The sequence below is a fragment of the Mustela nivalis genome (assembly GCF_964662115.1).
Source record: "Mustela nivalis genome assembly, chromosome: 5".
In the NCBI taxonomy this organism is placed as follows: Eukaryota; Metazoa; Chordata; class Mammalia; order Carnivora; family Mustelidae; genus Mustela; species Mustela nivalis.
The window spans coordinates 121,277,191-121,295,341 of NC_139024.1; the positions used below are offsets into that span (position 1 = coordinate 121,277,191).

At 39.1% G+C, this 18,151-nt stretch overlaps 1 long non-coding RNA gene across 1 annotated transcript; it reads right to left on the reverse strand.

Moving 5' to 3' along the window:
* Positions 1-8,674: 8,674 nt before the first annotated feature.
* Positions 8,675-18,084, reverse strand: LOC309865899. The gene is made up of 2 exons (XR_014312306.1): positions 16,462-18,084; positions 8,675-8,814 (listed from the first exon to the last, which is right to left on the reverse strand). It is a non-coding gene; the product is annotated as an uncharacterized lncRNA (long non-coding RNA).
* Positions 18,085-18,151: the final 67 nt, after the last annotated feature.

Below are 18,151 nucleotides of genomic sequence, written 5' to 3' on the forward strand. Positions count from 1 at the left end.
GCCCCACATTGGGCTCTCTGCTCAGCAGTGAGCCTGCTTCCCCCTCCCCCTCTGCCTGCCTCTCTGTCTACTTGTGATCTCTGTCTGTCAAATAAATAAATAAAATCTTTTAAATAAATCAAAAAAGAAAGAAAAGAAAAGGAGATAGGAGAATAGAAAAGAAAAGAAAAATAAATAAATAAAAGAATTTGCGATCACCAAACCAGCACTACAAGAAATATTGCAAGGGTCCTCCAAGCAAAGAGAAAACCCAAAACTAACACAGACCAGAAAGGAACAGAGACAATATACAGTAAGTCACCTTACAGGCAATGCAATGGCACTAAATTCATTTCTTTCAATAGTTACCTTGAATGTAAATGCTCCAATCAAAAGACACAGGGTATCAGATTGAATTAAAAAAAAAAAACAAGACCCATTGATATGTTGTCTGCAAGAGACTCATTTTAGACCCAAAGACACTTTCAGATTTTAAGTGAGGGGATGGAAAACCATTTACCATGTTAATGGACATCAAAATAAAGCTTGGGTGGCAATCCTTATGTCATAAAAATTAGATTTAAACCAAAACCTGTAAAAAGAGATGAGAAATGACACTATGTCATACTTTTTTAAAAAGATTTTATTTATTTATTTGACAGAGAAAGATTACAAGTAGGCAGAGAGACAGGCACAGAGAGAGGGGGGAGCAGTCTCCCTGCCGAGCAGAGAGCCCATTGTGGGACTTGATCCCAGGACCCTGAGATCATGACCTGAGCCAAAGGAAGAGGCCCAACCCACTGAGCCACCCAGGCTCCCCAACAGTATATCATACTTAAAGGGTCTATCCAACAAGAAAATCTAACAGTTGTAAATACCTGTGCCCTTAACATAGGATCAACCAGTTATATTAACCAATTAATAACAAAATCAAAGAAGCACATTGGCAGTAATACAACTATAATAGGGGATTTAACACCCCTTCACTTAAATGGACAGATCAGCTAAGCAAAAGATCAATAAGAAATTAAGGGCTTTGAAGTCCTTCTGGAGCAGCAGGACTTCAAAGATATACTCAGAACATTCCAAGACAGAGCAACAGAATACACATCCTTCTCTAGTGCACATGGAACATTCTCCAGAATAGATCATGTCCTGGGTCACAAATGAGGTCTCACCTGTTACCAAAAGATTGGGATCATTCCCTGCATATTTTCAGACCACAATGCTTTGATAGTTTAACCCAATCACAAGAGGAAATTTGGAAAGAACTCAAATACATACAGGCTAAAGAGCATCCTGCTAAAGAATTAATCATTCAACCATATAATTGAAGTAGAATTTTAAAAATTCATGGAAACTAACGAAAATGATAATACAAATGTTCAAAATCTTTGGGATGCAGCAAAGGCAGTCCTAAGAGGGAAGTATACAGCAATGCAAGCTTTTCTCAAGAAACAAGAAAGGTCTCAAATACACAACCCAACCCTACACCTAGGAGGAGCTGGACTAACAGCAAATAAAGCTTAAACCCAGCAGAAGAGAAATAATAAAGACCAGAGGAGAAATCAATGAAATAGAAACCTGAAAAACAGTAGAATAGATCAACAAAATTCGGAGCTGGTTCTCTGAAAGAATTATTCAGATTGATAACCCCAGACCAGACCTATGAAAAAAAGTGAAAGGACCAAAATTAATAAAATCATGAATGAAAGAGGAGAGATCACAACAAATACTGAATAAATACAAAGAATTATAAGAACATATTATGATCAAATACATGTCAAAAAATTATACACTCTAGAAGAAATGGATGCATTCCTAGAGACATATAAACTGCCAAAACTCAACTAGAAAAAAAAAAAACTGAATAGACCATCACCAGCAAAGAAATTGAAGCAGTAATAAAACACCTCTCAATAAAAAGAGCCCAGGGTAAGGTGGCTTCCCAGAAGAATTTTACCAAACATTGAAAGAATTAATACCTATTCTTCTGAAACTGTTCCAAAACTTAGAAATGGAAGAAAAACTTTCAAACTCATTTTATGAGACCAATATCAACTTGATCTCCAAACCAAAGACCCCAACAAAAGGAGAATTATAGACCAATATCCCTGATGAACATGGATGCAAGAATTCTTACCAAAATACTAGCCAATAGAATCCAACTGTACAGTACACGGATTATTCACAACCAATTAGGATTTACTCCTGGGATGCAAGAGTGGTTCAACATCTGAAAACCAATCAGTGTAATACACTACATTAATAAAAGAAAGGACAAGAACCATATGATCCTGTCGCTAAAACCATGTGACAAAATACAGCTTTTGTTGGTTAAAACAATTCACAGTGTAGGGATAAAAGGTACATACCTCAGGGCACCTGGGTGGCTCAGTGGGTTAAGCCTCTGCCTTCAACTCAGGTCACGATCCCAGGGTCCTGGGATTGAGCCCCGCGTCGGGCTCTCTGATCAGCGGGGAGCCTGCTTCCCTTCTTCTCTCTCTCTCTCTCTCTCTCTGCCTGCCTCTCTGCCTACTTGTGATCTCTGTCATCAAATAAATAAATAAATAAAATCTTTTTTTTTTAAGGGTACATACCATAATCCATTCACAATATCATTAAAGACATCTATGAAAAACCCACAGTGAATATCATTCTTAATGGGGAAAAACTGAGAGCTTTTCCCCCTATGGTCAGGAACATGGCAGGGATGTCCAAATCACCACTGCTATTCAACACAGCCATCAGACAACAAAAAGAAATAAAAGTCATCCAAAATGGCAAGAAGTCAAACTCTTGCTCTTTGCAGATGACATGATACTCTATATGGAAAACCCAAAGACTCTACCCCAAAACTGCTAGAACTCATACAGGAATTCAGTAAATCAGTAAAGGATAATTCATAAAGGATAGTTCAGTAAAGGATATAAATTCAGTAAAGGATAGAAAATCAATGCAAAGAAATCAGTTACATTTCTATACACCAATAATGAGACAGAAGAAAGAGAAATTAAGGGGTCGATCCCATTTACAATTACAATGAAAACCATGATATACCTAGGAATAAACACAGGCAAAGAGGTCAAGTCTGTATACTCTGAGAAGTATAGAACACTAATTAGTGAAATTGAGGAAGACCCAAAGAAATGGAAAAAAGTTCCATGCTCAAGGATTGGAAAAAAAAAATATTGTTAAAGTGTCTATGCTACCTAGAGCAATCTACACATTCAATGCAATTCCTATCAAAATACCATCCACTTTTTTCACAGAAATGGAACAAATAATCCTAAAATTTGTATGGAACCAGAAAAGTCTCCAAATAGCCAAAGGAATGTTAAAAAGAAAACCAAAGGAAGATGTTGCTGCGGCTGGGGTCGAAGAGGTTGCTGCCTGTGTTCTCCTCAAGGATTTTGATGGATTCCTTTCGCACATTGAGGTCCTTCATCCATTTTGAGTCTATTTTTGTGTGTGGTGTAAGGAAATGGTCCAATTTCATTTTTCTGCATGTGGCTGTCCAATTTTCCCAGCACCATTTATTGAAGAGGCTGTCTTTTTTCCATTGGACAGTCTTTCCTGCTTTGTCGAAGATTAGTTGACCATAGAGTTGAGGGTCTATTTCTCGGCTCTCTATTCTGTTCCATTGATCTATGTGTCTGTTTTTGTGCCAGCACCATGCTGTCTTGATGATGACAGCTTTGTCATAGAGCTTGAAGTCCGGAACTGTGATGCCACCAACGTTGGCTTTCTTTTTCAATATCCCTTTGGCTATTCGAGGTCTTTTCTGGTTCCATATAAATTTTAGCATTATTTGTTCCATTTCTTTGAAAAAGATGGATGGTACTTTGATAGGAATTGCATTAAATGTGTTGATTGCTTTAGGTAGCATAGACATTTTCACAATATTTATTCTTCCAATCCAGGAGTACGGAACATTTTTCCATTTCTTTGTGTCTTCCTCAATTTCTTTCATGAGTACTTTATAGTTTTCTGAGTATAGATTCTGTGTCTCTTTGGTTAGGTTTATTCCTAGGTATCTTATGGTTTTGGATGCAATTGTAAATGGGATTGACTCCTTAATTTCTCTTTCTTCTGTCTTGTTGTTGGTGTAGAGAAATGCAACTGATTTCTGTGCATTGATTTTATATCCTGACACTTTCCTGAATTCCTGTATAAGCTCTAGCAGTTTTGGAGTGGAGTCTTTTGGGTTTTCCACATATAGTATCATATCATCTGCAAAGAGTGATAATTTGACTTCTTCTTTGCCGATTTGGATGCCTTTAATTTCCTTTTGTTGTCTGATTGCTGAGGCTAGGACCTCTAGTACTATGTTGAATAGCAGTGGTGATAATGGACATCCCTGCCGTGTTCCTGACCTTAGCGGAAAAGCTTTCAGTTCTTCTCCATTGAGAATGATATTTGCGGTGGGTTTTTCATAGATGGCTTTGATGATATTGAGGTATGTGCCCTCTATCCCTACACTTTGAAGAGTTTTGATCAGGAAGGGATGCTGTACTTTCGTCAAATGCTTTTTCAGCATCTATTGAGAGTATCATATGGTTCTTGTTCTTTCTTTTATTGATGTGTTGTATCACATTGACTGATTTGCGGATGTTGAACCAACCTTGCAGCCCTGGAATAAATCCCACTTGGTCGTGGTGAATAATCTTTTTAATGTACTGTTGAATCCTATTGGCTAGTATTTTGGTGAGTATTTTCGCATCTGTGTTCATCAAGGATATTGGTCTATAGCTCTCTTTTTTGGTGGGATCCTTGCCTGGTTTTGGGATCAAGGTGATGCTGGCCTCATAAAATGAGCTTGGAAGTTTTCCTTCCATTTCTATTTTTTGGAACAGTTTCAGGAGAATAGGAATTAGTTCTTCTTTAAATGTTTGGTAGAATTCCCCCGGGAAGCCGTCTGGCCCTGGGCTTTTGTTTGTTTGGAGATTTTTAATGACTGTTTCAATCTCCTTACTGGTTATGGGTCTGTTCAGGCTTTCTATTTCTTCCTGGTTCAGTTGTGGTAGTTTATATGTTTCTAGGAATGCATCCATTTCTTCCAGATTATCAAATTTATTGGCGTAGAGTTGCTCATAGTATGTTCTTATAATAGTTTGTATTTCTTTGGTGTTAGTTGTGATCTCTCCTCTTTCATTCATGATTTTATTTATTTAGGTCCTTTCTCTTTTCTTTTTGGTAAGTCGGGCCAGGGGTTTATCAACATCTTCCTAGGAACAACGCAAAAGGCAAGGGGAGCAAGGGAAAAAATGAACTATTGGGATTTCATCAAGATCAAAAGCTTTTGCACAGCAAAGGAAACAGTTAACAAAATCAAAAGACAACTGACATAATGGGAGAAGATATTTGCAAACGACATAGCAGATAAAGGACTAGTATCCAGAATCTATAAAGAACTTAGCAAACTCAACACCCAAAGAACCAATAATCCAATCAAGAAATGGGCAGAGGACATGAACAGACATTTCTGCAAAGAAGACATCCAGATGGCCAACAGACACATGAAAAAGTGCTCCATATCACTCGGCATCAGGGAAATACAAATCAAAACCACAATGCGATATCACCTCACACCAGTCAGAATGGCTAAAATCAACAAGTCAGGAAATGACAGATGCTGGTGAGGATGCGGAGAAAGGGGAACCCTCCTACACTGTTGGTGGGAATGCAAGCTGGTGCAGCCACTCTGGAAAACAGCATGAAGGTTCCTCAAAATGTTGAAAATAGAACTGCCCTATGACCCAGCAATTGCACTATTGGGTATTTACCCTAAAGATACAAACGTAGTGATCCAAAGGGGCACGTGCACCCGAATGTTTATAGCAGCAATGTCCACAATAGCCAAACTATGGAAAGAACCTAGATGTCCATCAACAGATGAATGGATCAAGAAGATGTGGTATATATACACAATGGAATACTATGCAGCCATCAAAAGAAATGAAATCTTGCCATTTGTGACAACATGGATGGAACTAGAACGTATCATGCTTAGCGAAATAAGTCAAGCAGAGAAAGACAACTATCATATGATCTCCCTGATATGAGGAAGTGGTGATGCAACATGGGGGCTTAAGTGGGTAGGAGAAGAATCAATGAAACAAGATGGGATTGGGAGGGAGACAAACCCTAAGTGACTCTTAATCTCACAAAACAAACTGAGGGTTGCTGGGGGGAGGGGTGTTGGGAGAAGGGGGTGGGATTATGGACATTGGGGAGGGTATGTGCTTTGGTGAGTGCTGTGAAGTGTGTAAACCTGGTGATTCACAGACCTGTACCCCTGGGGATAAAAATATATGTTTATAAAAAATAAAAAATTAATGAAAAAAAAATAAAAAAAAAAAACCAAGGCTGGTGGGGTCTCAATTCTGGACTGCAAGCTCTATGTCAAAGCTATCATCATCAAGGCAGTGTGGTACTGGCACAAAAACAGACACATAGATCAGTGGAACAGAACAGAGAGCCCAGAAATGGACCCTCAACTCTATGGTCAACTAATCTTCAACAAAGCAGGAAAGAATGTCCAGTGGAGAAAAGACAGTCTCTTCAACAAATTGTGTTGGGAAAATTGGACAGCCACATGCAGAAGAATGAAACTGGATCATTTCCTTACACCACACACAAAAATACTCAAAATGCATGGAAGTCCTCAATGTGAGACAGAAATCCACTAAGCACAGGAAGCAACCTCTTCGACCTCAGCCACAGCAACCTCTTCCTAGAAAAATTACCAAGGCAAGGGTAGCAAGGGCAAAAATGAACTATTGGGACTTCATCAAGAGAAAACTCTTTTGCCCAACAAAACAGTCAACAAAACCAAAAGACAACAGATAGAATGGGAGAAGATATTTGTGAATGACATATCAGATAAAGGGCTAGAATCCAAAACTTATAAGGAACTTATAAACCCAACATCCAAGGAACCAATAATCCAATCATGAAATGGGAAGAAAACATGAGCAGTAATTTCTCCAAAAAAGACATCGAAATGGCCAACAGACACATGAAAAAGTTCTCAGCATTACTCAGCATCAGGGAGATACAAATCAAAACCTTAATAAGGTACCACCTCACACCAGTCACAACGGCTAAAATTAACATGTCAGGAAATGTTGGCAGGGTGTGTAGGAAGGGGAACTCGCCTACACTGTTGCTGGGAATGCAAGCTGGTACAGCCACTCTGTAAAACAGTATGAAGGATCCTCAAAAGGTTGAAAATAGAGCTCCTCTATGACCCAGTAATTGCGCTACCATGTATTTACCCCCAAAATGCAAATGTAGTAATCCAAAGGGGCACCACACCCCAATGTTTATGGTAGCAATGTCCTCAATAGTCAATCTATTGAAAGAGTCCAGAAGTCCATCAACAGATGAATGGATAAAAAAAGATGTGGTATATATATAATGGAATATTATGCAGCCATCAAAAAATGAAATCTTGCCATTTGCAAAGATATGAATTTACAGCCTTGCACAGATGGGGGAGAATGGCAGGTTTCATAACCTTCTCAGATAATTATAGATATTTGTCTTAGTTAGACACTATATTACAAATACACAGGTTGTACTTTCTCTAAGGTTATTGGCAAAGTGGAAATTGAAACAGTATCATTGACTATGTTCTTCTCTTGTACATTAATATCCCTGGCCCATCCTGCACATGGAATGGATCTTGTACTATTGCATGACTTCTTTTTTTAAGTACTGTGTTTCTGGAAGTTATATAGGTGTTCCAGTATTGATTAGACTGGAATAGAATTATCAAAAAGTCATATTTGTTTTAATATTACCACAGATCCCAACAAAAAGGTTTGTCATTAGAGCTATCAAGTTTATTGGTGTTTTCCAAAATTCTAATTTTTCTCTTGAGAGCTTACTTTTGATCAAGGCAAAAAGTGCTCTCAATTTTCATGTGAGTTTATTTTCATGAAAGAATAGGTTCCTGTTCATTTTCCAGAAACTGTCTGTCAAATAACCCAGTCTAAATATTCCAAGTTTCTGTGTCATTGATTCTTTCAGGTAAAAATGGTATTCTGTATGGGGCACCTGGGTGGCTCAGTCATTAAGCATCTGCCTTCAGCTCAGGTCATGATCCCAGGGTCCTGGGATAGAGCCTTGCATCAGGCTCCCTGCTCAGTGGGAAGCCTGCTTCTCCCTATCCCACTCCCCCTGCTTGTGTTCCCTCTTTCACTATCTCTTTCTCTGTCAAATAAGCAAATAAATAAAAATCTTTTTTTTTAACAAAATACCATTAAAAAAAAAGAAGAAGAAGGAGGAGGAGGAGGTGGAGGAGGAGAAGAAGAAAGAGGTCAGTTAATTTCACATAAATTATTTTCCTTGGGATGTATCAGAAGTGCTGTACATCCCATGTCATCATGTAAGATATGTTTAAAATTGGGATTTGAGAATAATTATAAGATAATAATTTTTAATGCCTTAACCAGGACGCTTTATTTTTTTTTAAAGATTTTATTTATTTATTTGACAGAGAGAAATCACAAGTAGATGGAGTGGCAGGCAGAGAGAGAGAGAGAGGGAAGCAGGCTCTCTGCTGAGCAGAGAGCCCGATGTGGGACTCGATCCCAGGACTCTGAGATCATGACCCGAGCCGAAGGCAGCGGCCTAACCCACTGAGCCACCCAGGCACCCCAACCAGGACGCTTTAATATGATACTAGTTTTGTTTTGCTGTTTTTTGTTTTTGAGACATTTTTATTTGCACATAATACTACAGGTGTATTACATCTGTAGAAAAAGAATCTCTGGATTTTCCCTGGTGTGTGTTTTCATCTTGCTTCTTCATGGTCCATGATGCCAGCTGAGGTTGTCAGGACAATGAAACCAAAATGGAGAGGTGAGAGCAGATTCTTCTACCATTTTTGTAGATTCTTGATTTGTACATCAAATCTGGGGCTGATCACTCCACAGGTCTTTAAACTGCCCCTGAGGTTCACAGCAGTAGTCCCAGCTCTGTGTTCATCAGTGATTTCAGATTCACCAAAGTAACCAAGCTTCCTCATCACCGTTAGAAACAGGATGATGACTTTGGAGCATAGCCTAATGAGACCTGACTTTTTCCTCTCTCTTAGTAATTGTTAACATTTCTGAGAGTATCTGCAGAACATTCATGCAACCACTATCATGGCACTGAAAGATGGCAGAAACAGTGTTTTTGTATGGTGAAGAATAACAACTATTGCTGTTTGCACCCATCACCTTCATTCTTGCTAAGTTTTACCTCAGTGTGAATGTCAATGTGGTGAAAAGGCAAATAATGTCTAAGTAATGTTATAAAAATAGTGTTGACCTCATAGATTCTGTGAAAGGGCCTCAGTGACATGAGCTGTTCCACAGACCACACTTTGAGAACAGCTGCTCTTAATAACCCAGGGACAGTTTCCTAGCTGGCCCTGGCCTGGCCTCCTATTTACTCGGCAGGATCTCTTTTCCTGAGCTGCATTTCCTACCTCTGAAAACCCAGCTCTGACTTTAGCCCTAGAAGAGACCTCACTTTTCACTGATTGACTTATTTCACTTAGCATGACACCCTTGTGTTGCACCCATGTTGCTGCAAATGGCAACATTTCATTCTTTTTGATGGCTGAGTAATAGTCCTGTGTATATTTATCCCACTTTTTCTTATTCATTCATCTGTTGGTGGACAACAGGGCTTTTTCCATATTTTAGCTACCATGGAGAGTGCTGCTATAAACACTAGACCCTGCTCCCTCAAATTACTATGTTTGTATACTTTGGATAAATACCTTATAGTGCAATTGCTGTGCCATAGGGTAGCTCTCTTTTTAACTTTTTGAGGAACTTCATTACTGTTTTCCAGAGTTGCTGCACCAGTTTACATTTCCACCAACAGTGTAACAGAGTTCTCCTTTCTTTGCATCCTCACCAACATCTATTGACTCCTGAGTTGTTCATTTTAACCATTCTAACCAGTATGAAGTGGTATCTCATTGTGGTTTTGTTTTGTATTTCCCTGATGCCAAGTGATGTTGAATATTTGTTCATATGTCTGTTGGCCATTTCTTTTTCTTCTTTGGAGAAATGTCTGTCCATGTCTTATGCCTATGTCATAACTGGTTTTGTCTCACATTGATGATTTCCATGCATTTTGAGTATTTTTGTGTGCGCTGTATGGAAATGGTCCGGTTTCATTCTTCTGCATGTGGCTGTCCATTGACCATGGAGTTGAGGGTCCATTTCTGGGCTCTCTATTCTGTTCCACTGATCTATGTGTCTGTTTTTGTGCCAGTACCACACTTCCTTGATGATGACAGCTTTGACATAGAGCTTGCAGTCCAAATTGAGACCCCACCAGCTTTGGTTTTCTTTTTAACATTCCTTTGGCTATTTGGAGACTTTTCTGGTTCCATACAAATTTTAGGATTATTTGTTCCATTTCTGTGAAAAAAGTGGATGGTATTTTGATAGGAATTGCATTGAATGTGTAGATTGCTCTAGGTAGCATAGACACTTTAACAATATTTATTCTTCCAATCCTTGAGCATGGAACTTTTTTCCATTTCTTTGGATCCTCCTCAATTTCAATAATGAGTGTTCTAGTTTTCAGAGTACAGATACATTACCTCTTTGGTTAGGTTTATTCCTAGGTATCTTATGGTTTGGGAGGCAATTGTAAATGGTACTTATTCCTTAATTTCTCTTTCTTCTGTCTCATTGTTAGTGTATAGAAATGTAACTGATTTCTGTGCATTGATTTTATATCTCGCCACCTTACTGAATTCCTGTATCAGTTCTAGCAATGTTGGGGTGGAGTACTTTGAATTTTAAAAATAGAGTACCATGTCATCTGTGAAGATTGAGAAATAGACTCAAAATGGATGAAGGACCTCAATGTGCGAAAGGAATCCATCAAAATCCTTGAGGAGAACACAGGCAGCAACCTCTTCGACCTCTGCCGCAGCAACATCTTCCTAGGAACAACGCAAAAGGCAAGGGAAGCAAGGGAAAAAATGAACTATTGGGATTTCATCAAGATCAAAAGCTTTTGCATAGCAAAGGAAACAGTTAACAAAATCAAAAGACAACTGACATAATGGGAGAAGATATTTGCAAACGACATAGCAGATAAAGGACTAATGTCCAGAATCTATAAAGAACTTAGCAAACTCAACACCCAAAGAACCAATAATCCAATCAAGAAATGGGCAGAGGACATGAACAGACATTTCTGCAAAGAAGACATCCAGATGGCCAACAGACACATGAAAAAGTGCTCCATATCACTCGGCATCAGGGAAATACAAATCAAAACCACAATGAGATATCACCTCACACCAGTCAGAATGGCTAAAATCAACAAGTCAGGAAATGACAGATGCTGGCGAGGATGCGGAGAAAGGGGAACCCTCCTATACTGTTGGTGGGAATGCAAGCTGGTGAAGCCACTCTGGAAAACAGCATGGAGGTTCCTCAGAATGTTGAAAATAGAACTGCCCTATGACCCAGCAATTGCACTATTGGGTATTTACCCTAAAGATACAAATGTAGTGATCCAAAGGGGCACATGCACCCGAATGTTTATAGCAGCAATGTCCACAATAGCCAAACTATGGAAAGAACCTAGATGTCCATCAACAGATGAATGGATCAAGAAGATGTGGTATATATACACAATGGAATACTATGCAGCCATCAAAAGAAATGAAATCTTGCCATTTGTGACAACATGGATGGAACTAGAGCGTATCATGCTTAGCGAAATAAGTCAAGCAGAAAAAGACAACTATCATATGATCTCCCTGATATGAGGAAGTGGTGATGCAACATGGAGGCTTAAGTGGGTAGGAGAAGAATCAATGAAACAAGATGGGATTGGGAGGGAGACAAACCCTAAGTGACTCTTAATCTCACAAAACAAACTGAGGGTTGCTGGGGGGAGGGGGTTTGGGAGAAGGGGGTGGGATTATGGACATTGGGGAGGGTATGTGCTTTGGTGAGTGCTGTGAAGTGTGTAAACCTGGTGATTCACAGACCTGTACCCCTGGGGATAAAAATATATGTTTATAAAAAATAAAAAATTTTTAAAAAAAGTCAAACAAACAAAAAAAATAGAGTACCATGTCATCTGTGAAGATTGAGAATTTGACTTTGTGATTGCTTTGTGATTTGGATTTTTTTTATATATATCTTTTTGTTGTCTGATTGTCGAGGTTAGGGCTTCTATTACCACAGTTATGAGAGGGAACATCCCTGTCATGTTGCTGACCTTAGGGGAAAAGTTCTTCCTATTGAGAATGGCATTCACTGTGGGCTTTTCATGGATGGCTTTTATCATATTGAGGTATGTTCCCTCTATCCCTACAGTGCAGAGAATTTTAATCAACAAAGGATGCTGTACTTTGTCACATGCTTTTTCTGTACCTATTGTGAGGATTATATGGCTCCCATCCTTTCTTTTATTAATGTGGTGTATCACATTGATTGGTTTGCAGATGTTGAACTGTCCTTGCAGCCCAGGAATAAATCTCACTTGGTTTTGGTGAATAATTCTTTTAATGTTCCAGTGGACCCTATTGGCTTGGTAAGAATTTTGGCATCCATGTTCATCAGGGACATTGGTCAGTAATTCTCCTTTTTGGTGAGGTCTTTATCTGGTTTTGGGATCAAGATAAGGCTGGCCTCATAGAATGAGTTTGGAAGTTTTCCTCTGGTTTCTATTTTTTGGAACAGTTTCAGAAGAATATGTATTAATTCTGCTTTTAATGTTTTGTAGAATTCCCCTGGGAAGCCATCTTTTGTTTGTCAGGAGATTTTTGATTACTGCTTCAATTTCTTTCCTGGATATAGGTCTGGTCTTTTCAGGTATTCAATTTCTTCTTGTTTCAGTTTTGGTAGTTTGCAAGTTTCTAGGAGTGCATCCATTTCTTCCAGATTGTTCAACTTGTTGGCGTATAGTTGTTCATAATATGTTCTTATAACTGTTTGTATTTCCTTGGTGTTGGTTGTGATCTCTCCTCTTTTATTCATGGTTTTATTTATTTAGGTCCTTATCCTATTCTTCTTGATAAGTCTGGGTAAGGGCTTCTTGACTATTGTTAATTCTTTCAAATAACCAGCTCCTAGTTTCATTAATCTTTTCTACTGTCCTTTTGGTTTCTATGTCATTGTTGTCTGCTCTAATCTTTATTATTTCTCTTCCCCTACTGGAATCAGTCTTTAATTGCTCTTCTTTTTCCAGCTCCTTTAGGTTTTTTTTTTTAATATAATTTTTATTTTTATAAAGATATATTTTTATCCCCAGGGGTACAGGTCTGTGAATCACCAGGTTTACATACTTCACAGCACTCACCAAAGCACATACCCTCCCCATTGTCCATAATCCCACCCCCTTCTCCCAAACCCCCTCCCCCCAGGAACCCTCAGTTTGTTTTGTGAGATTAAGAGTCACTTAGGGTTTGTCTCCCTCCCAATCCCATCTTGTTTCATTGATTCTTCTCCTACCCACTTAAGCCCCCATGTTGCATCACCACTTCCTCATATCAGGGAGATCATATGATAGTTGACTTTCTCTGCTTGACTTATTTCGCTAAGCATGATACGCTCTAGTTCCATCCATGTTGTTGCAAATGGCAAGATTTCATTTCTTTTGATGGCTGCATAGTATTCCATTGTGTATATATACCACATCTTGATCCATTTTTCCAGCTCCTTTAGGTTTAATGTGAGGTTGTGTATTTGAGACCATTCTTGTTTCTTTTTTAATTTTTGTGTATGTGTGATTTTGCTTGTTTTGTTTTGTTTCATTTTTTCAGTATTCCAAGATTCATTGTTTATGCACCACATCCGATACTCCATGCAACATGTGCCCTTCTCAATACCCACCACCAGGCTCACCTAACTCCTCCTCTCCTCCCCTCCAAAACCTCAGTTTCTTTCTCAGAGTCCACAGTCTCTCATGGTTTCTCTCCGCCTCCGATTCCCCCAACTCACTTCTCTCCATCTCCCCATGTCCTCCGTGTTATTCCTTATGCTCCACAAGTAAGTGAAACCATATGATAATTGACTCTCTCTGCTTGATTTATTCAACTCTGCATAATCTCCCCTAATCCCATCCATGTTGATACAAAAGTTCAGTATTCCTCCATTCTGATGGAGGCATAATATTCCATTGTATATATGGACCATATCTTCTTTATCCATTTGTCTGTAGATGGGCATCTTGGCTCTTTCCACAGTTTGACGATTGTGGCCATTGCTGCTATGAACATTGGGGTACAGATGGCCCTTCTTTTCTCTACATCTGTATCTTTAGGGTAAATACACAGTAATGTAATTGCAGGGTCGTAGGGTAGCTATATTTTTAATTTCTTAAGGAATCTCCACACGTTGAGATACCACCTTACGCCAGTTGGAATGACCAAAATTAACAAGACAGTAAACAAGTATTGGAGAGGATGTGGAGAAAGGGGAACCCTCTTACACTGTTGGTGAGAATGCAAGTTGGTGCAACCACCTTTCTTGTTTCTTTTCTTTTTTTTTTTTTTTTTTTTTTGACAGACAGGATTACAAGTAGGCAGAGAAAGAGAGAGGAGGAAGCAGGCTCCCCGCAGAGCAGAGAGCCTGATGTGGGGCTCGATCCCAGGACCCTGGGATCATGACCTGAGCTGAAAGCAGAGGCTTAACCCACTGAGCCACCCAGGCACCCCCTTTCTTGTTTCTTGAGGAAGGTTTGTATTGACATATATTTCCTCTTAGGATTGCCTTTGCTTTATCACAAAAGTTTTGAACTGTTGTTTCCATTTTCATTTGTTTCCACAAATTTTTAAAGTTCTTTTTAATTTCCTGGTTGTCCCATTCATTCTTTAGTAGGATGCTCTTTTTCCTCCATGTATTTGTGTTCCTTCCAGATTATCTTTTATGATTCAGTTCCAGGTTTAAAGCAGTGTGGTCTGAAGATATGCAGGGAATAATCTTAATCTTTTGCTACTGGTTAAGACCTAATTTTGTATCTATTCTGGATAACATATTATGGACATCTGAAAAGAAGGTGTATTCTGCTGCTTTGGGATGAAATGTTCTGAATATAACTGTTTAGTCCTTCTGGTGCCATGTGTCAAGGAAAGTCATTGTCTTATTGACTTTCTGCTTAGATGATCTGTCCCTTGGTGTGAGGGAGATGTTAAAGTCCCCCAGTATGACTGTATTATTATCAATTTGTTTCTTTATTTTGGTTATTAATTGCTTTACATAATTGTCTCCTTCTACATTAGGGGTATAAATATTTACAATTGTTAGGGATTTTGTTGTATAGACCCCCTTATTATGGTATAGTATCCTTCCTTGTATCTTATTACAGTCTTTGGCTTAAGGTCTAATTTGTCTGATAGAAGGATTACTACCCCAGCTTTCTCGTGATATTCATTAGCATGATAAATGATTCTCCCCCCCTCACTTTCAATCTGTGGTGTCTTTGGGTCTAAAATGACTCTCTCGTAGACAGCATATCAATGGGTCTTACTGTTGACCCAATCTGATTCCCTGTGTCTTTTGATTGGGGCATTTAACCCATTTATATTCAGAGTTATTATTGATATTTATGAATTTAATACCATTGTATTACTTTTAAATTCACTGTTTCTGTATATTGTCTCTGTTCCTTCTTTGTCTTTTTTACTTTTGAGCTCTCTCTTCACTCAAAAGATCCCCTTTAATAATTCTTCCATGGCTGGTTTGGCTATCACAAATTCTTTTATTTTCTCTTTGTCCAGGAAGCTCTTTATCTCTCTTATTCTGAATGACAGCCTGCTTGATAAAGCATTGTTCGCTGCATATCTGTCCCATTTCGCATGTGTAATATATCATGTCAGTCCTTTCTGGGTGCCAGGAGCCTGTGGACAGGTCAGCTGCCAACCTTGTGTTTCTACCTATTTAGTTTAAGGACCTCAGGTTCTGAGCTGCTTTCAGGATTTTTCTTTATCTCTGAAATTTGCAAGCTTCACTATTATATGTCAGGATGTTGGCCTATTTTTACGGATTTTCAGGGGGTTCTCTGTGCCTCCTGGACTTGAAAGCCAATTTCCTTCCCCAGATTAGGCATATTCTCAGCTATAATTTGTTCAAATAAACCTTCTGCCCCTTTCTTTTTCCTCTTCCTCTGGGATCCCCATTATTCTAATATTTTTTCACTTTATGGTAATGCTGATTTCTCAAATCCTACCCGAGTGATCCACTAGTTGTTTATCTCTCTTTTTCTCAGCTTTCTTATTCTCCATCACTTTGTCTTCTCTATCACTGACTCTTCTACCTCATTTATTCTAGCAGTTAGAGACTGCATTTTTATTGTGTCTCATTGATAGCCTTTTTTATTTCACCCTGACTCAGTTGTAGTTCTTTTATTTCTCTGGTAGAGATACTCTAGTGTCTTCTATGACTTTTCAAGTCCAGCTATTGTTTTTATAGTTATTGTTTTGAATTATAGTTCAGTTACCTTACTTATATCCATATTGATTAAATCTCTGGCAGTGAACACTGCCTCTTGTTCTCTTTTTTGGAGTGAGTTCCTCCATCTTCTCATTATTCTAGAAAAGAACAGATGAAAGATAGAGAAAATACAAAAATACCAACAACAACACCAGGAAAAATATACATTAAACAAATCAGAAAAGAACAGAAACCACAAGGGGGAAAAAAAGTGAGAATAAAATCAAACAAGAAGTTGAACATAACAGAACAATAAACTAGATCCTGGGTTTACATTCATCTGTTTGTTAGAAAAAAACTAGATCCCAAAATAGGAAATAAAGAAAAAGTTATATGTATATACAAAAATAAGTTTTTGAACGCGGGGCGCCTGGGTGACTCAGTGGGTTAAGCCTCTGCCTTCGGCTCAGATCATAATCTCAGGGTCCTGGGATAGAGCCCCACATCGGCCTCTCTGCTCAGCAGTGAGCCTGCTTCCCCCCTCTCTCTGCCTACCTCTCTGCCTACTTGTGATCTCTCTCTCTGTGTCAAGTAAATAAATAAAATCTTTAAAAAAAAAATAAGATGAACGCAATGAAAGGAAGCCAAAAATGAAAAATATATATAAACATAAATGTAAAAATGAAAATTTTAAAAAGACTTAAAAATACAATTGGTAAGAAAATAGCTGAAAGGGAAATAAAATTTAAAACTGAAGGACTAAAGAATAAGGGGAAAAACCACAGATGGTATATATTTCTTTCTCCAAGGGCTGGAGTTTTGCAGTTCTGGATGATCAATAAACCCGGTATTCACCAGAAGTTCCTGCTGGTGTTCTGGGGGACAGGTCTACTGCACTGATTCTCAGGTGTCTTTCCCCAGACAAAACTGCATCCCCCCCCTTTGCCAGGGGGCCAGGGCTCAGTGTAAGCAGTTCTGGAGCTGATGTGGGGGTATAAGTGGAGGCACTGTAATGTCTAGATCTGGAGCTAAAATTTCGTGTCCCTGCTCTTCAGTGAGTTCTCACAGAAAGGCAGTCTGTCATTCTTATCTCCCTGGTTTCCATCGGAACTCTGTGTTCACCCAGCCTGTGACTAGTCATTTCTATATCAGGCATATGACCCTGTTTTGTGCCTCCAAACTTTACAGATCCTTACAGAGCACACCAGCACTGCTCCTCCCAGGGAAGGGAGACTGGCCTCCGTGGTCCTGCTGCTGGCTGGGCCCCTGCTCAGACACGATCACCCAACTGTGCCCAGGTGGGTGGTTTATGACAACACTCCTGGGCTTGCTGAGTGCAATGGGCTTCCCAGTTCAGTATCTGGGAACTCTGTTCCACTCAGGCACCCCCATTCTTTCTGTGTCCCTGAGATCCTGAGGCCACATTGTCCCACCTGGGATTCCACCCATCTTCGCTCCCTGAGCACCTTTCAAACAGGGATGTCCCTCATCAGAGCAGACTTTTCTGAAAGTTCTGATTTTACGATCTGCTGATATATCACTTTTCATTAGCCAGCTGATGGAGGCTCACTCCCCCAGTGGATTACCTTCCCATGTATTCCCTCAAAAAGTGATAACTTTTCTATGTGTAGACTTGTAGTAATTCTTTCTCGGATATCCAGTGGATTCCACAAATGTTCAGAATGATTTGTTAACTATTGGGCGCCTGGGTGGCTCAGTGGGTTAAGCCGCTGCCTTCGGCTCAGGTCATGATCTCA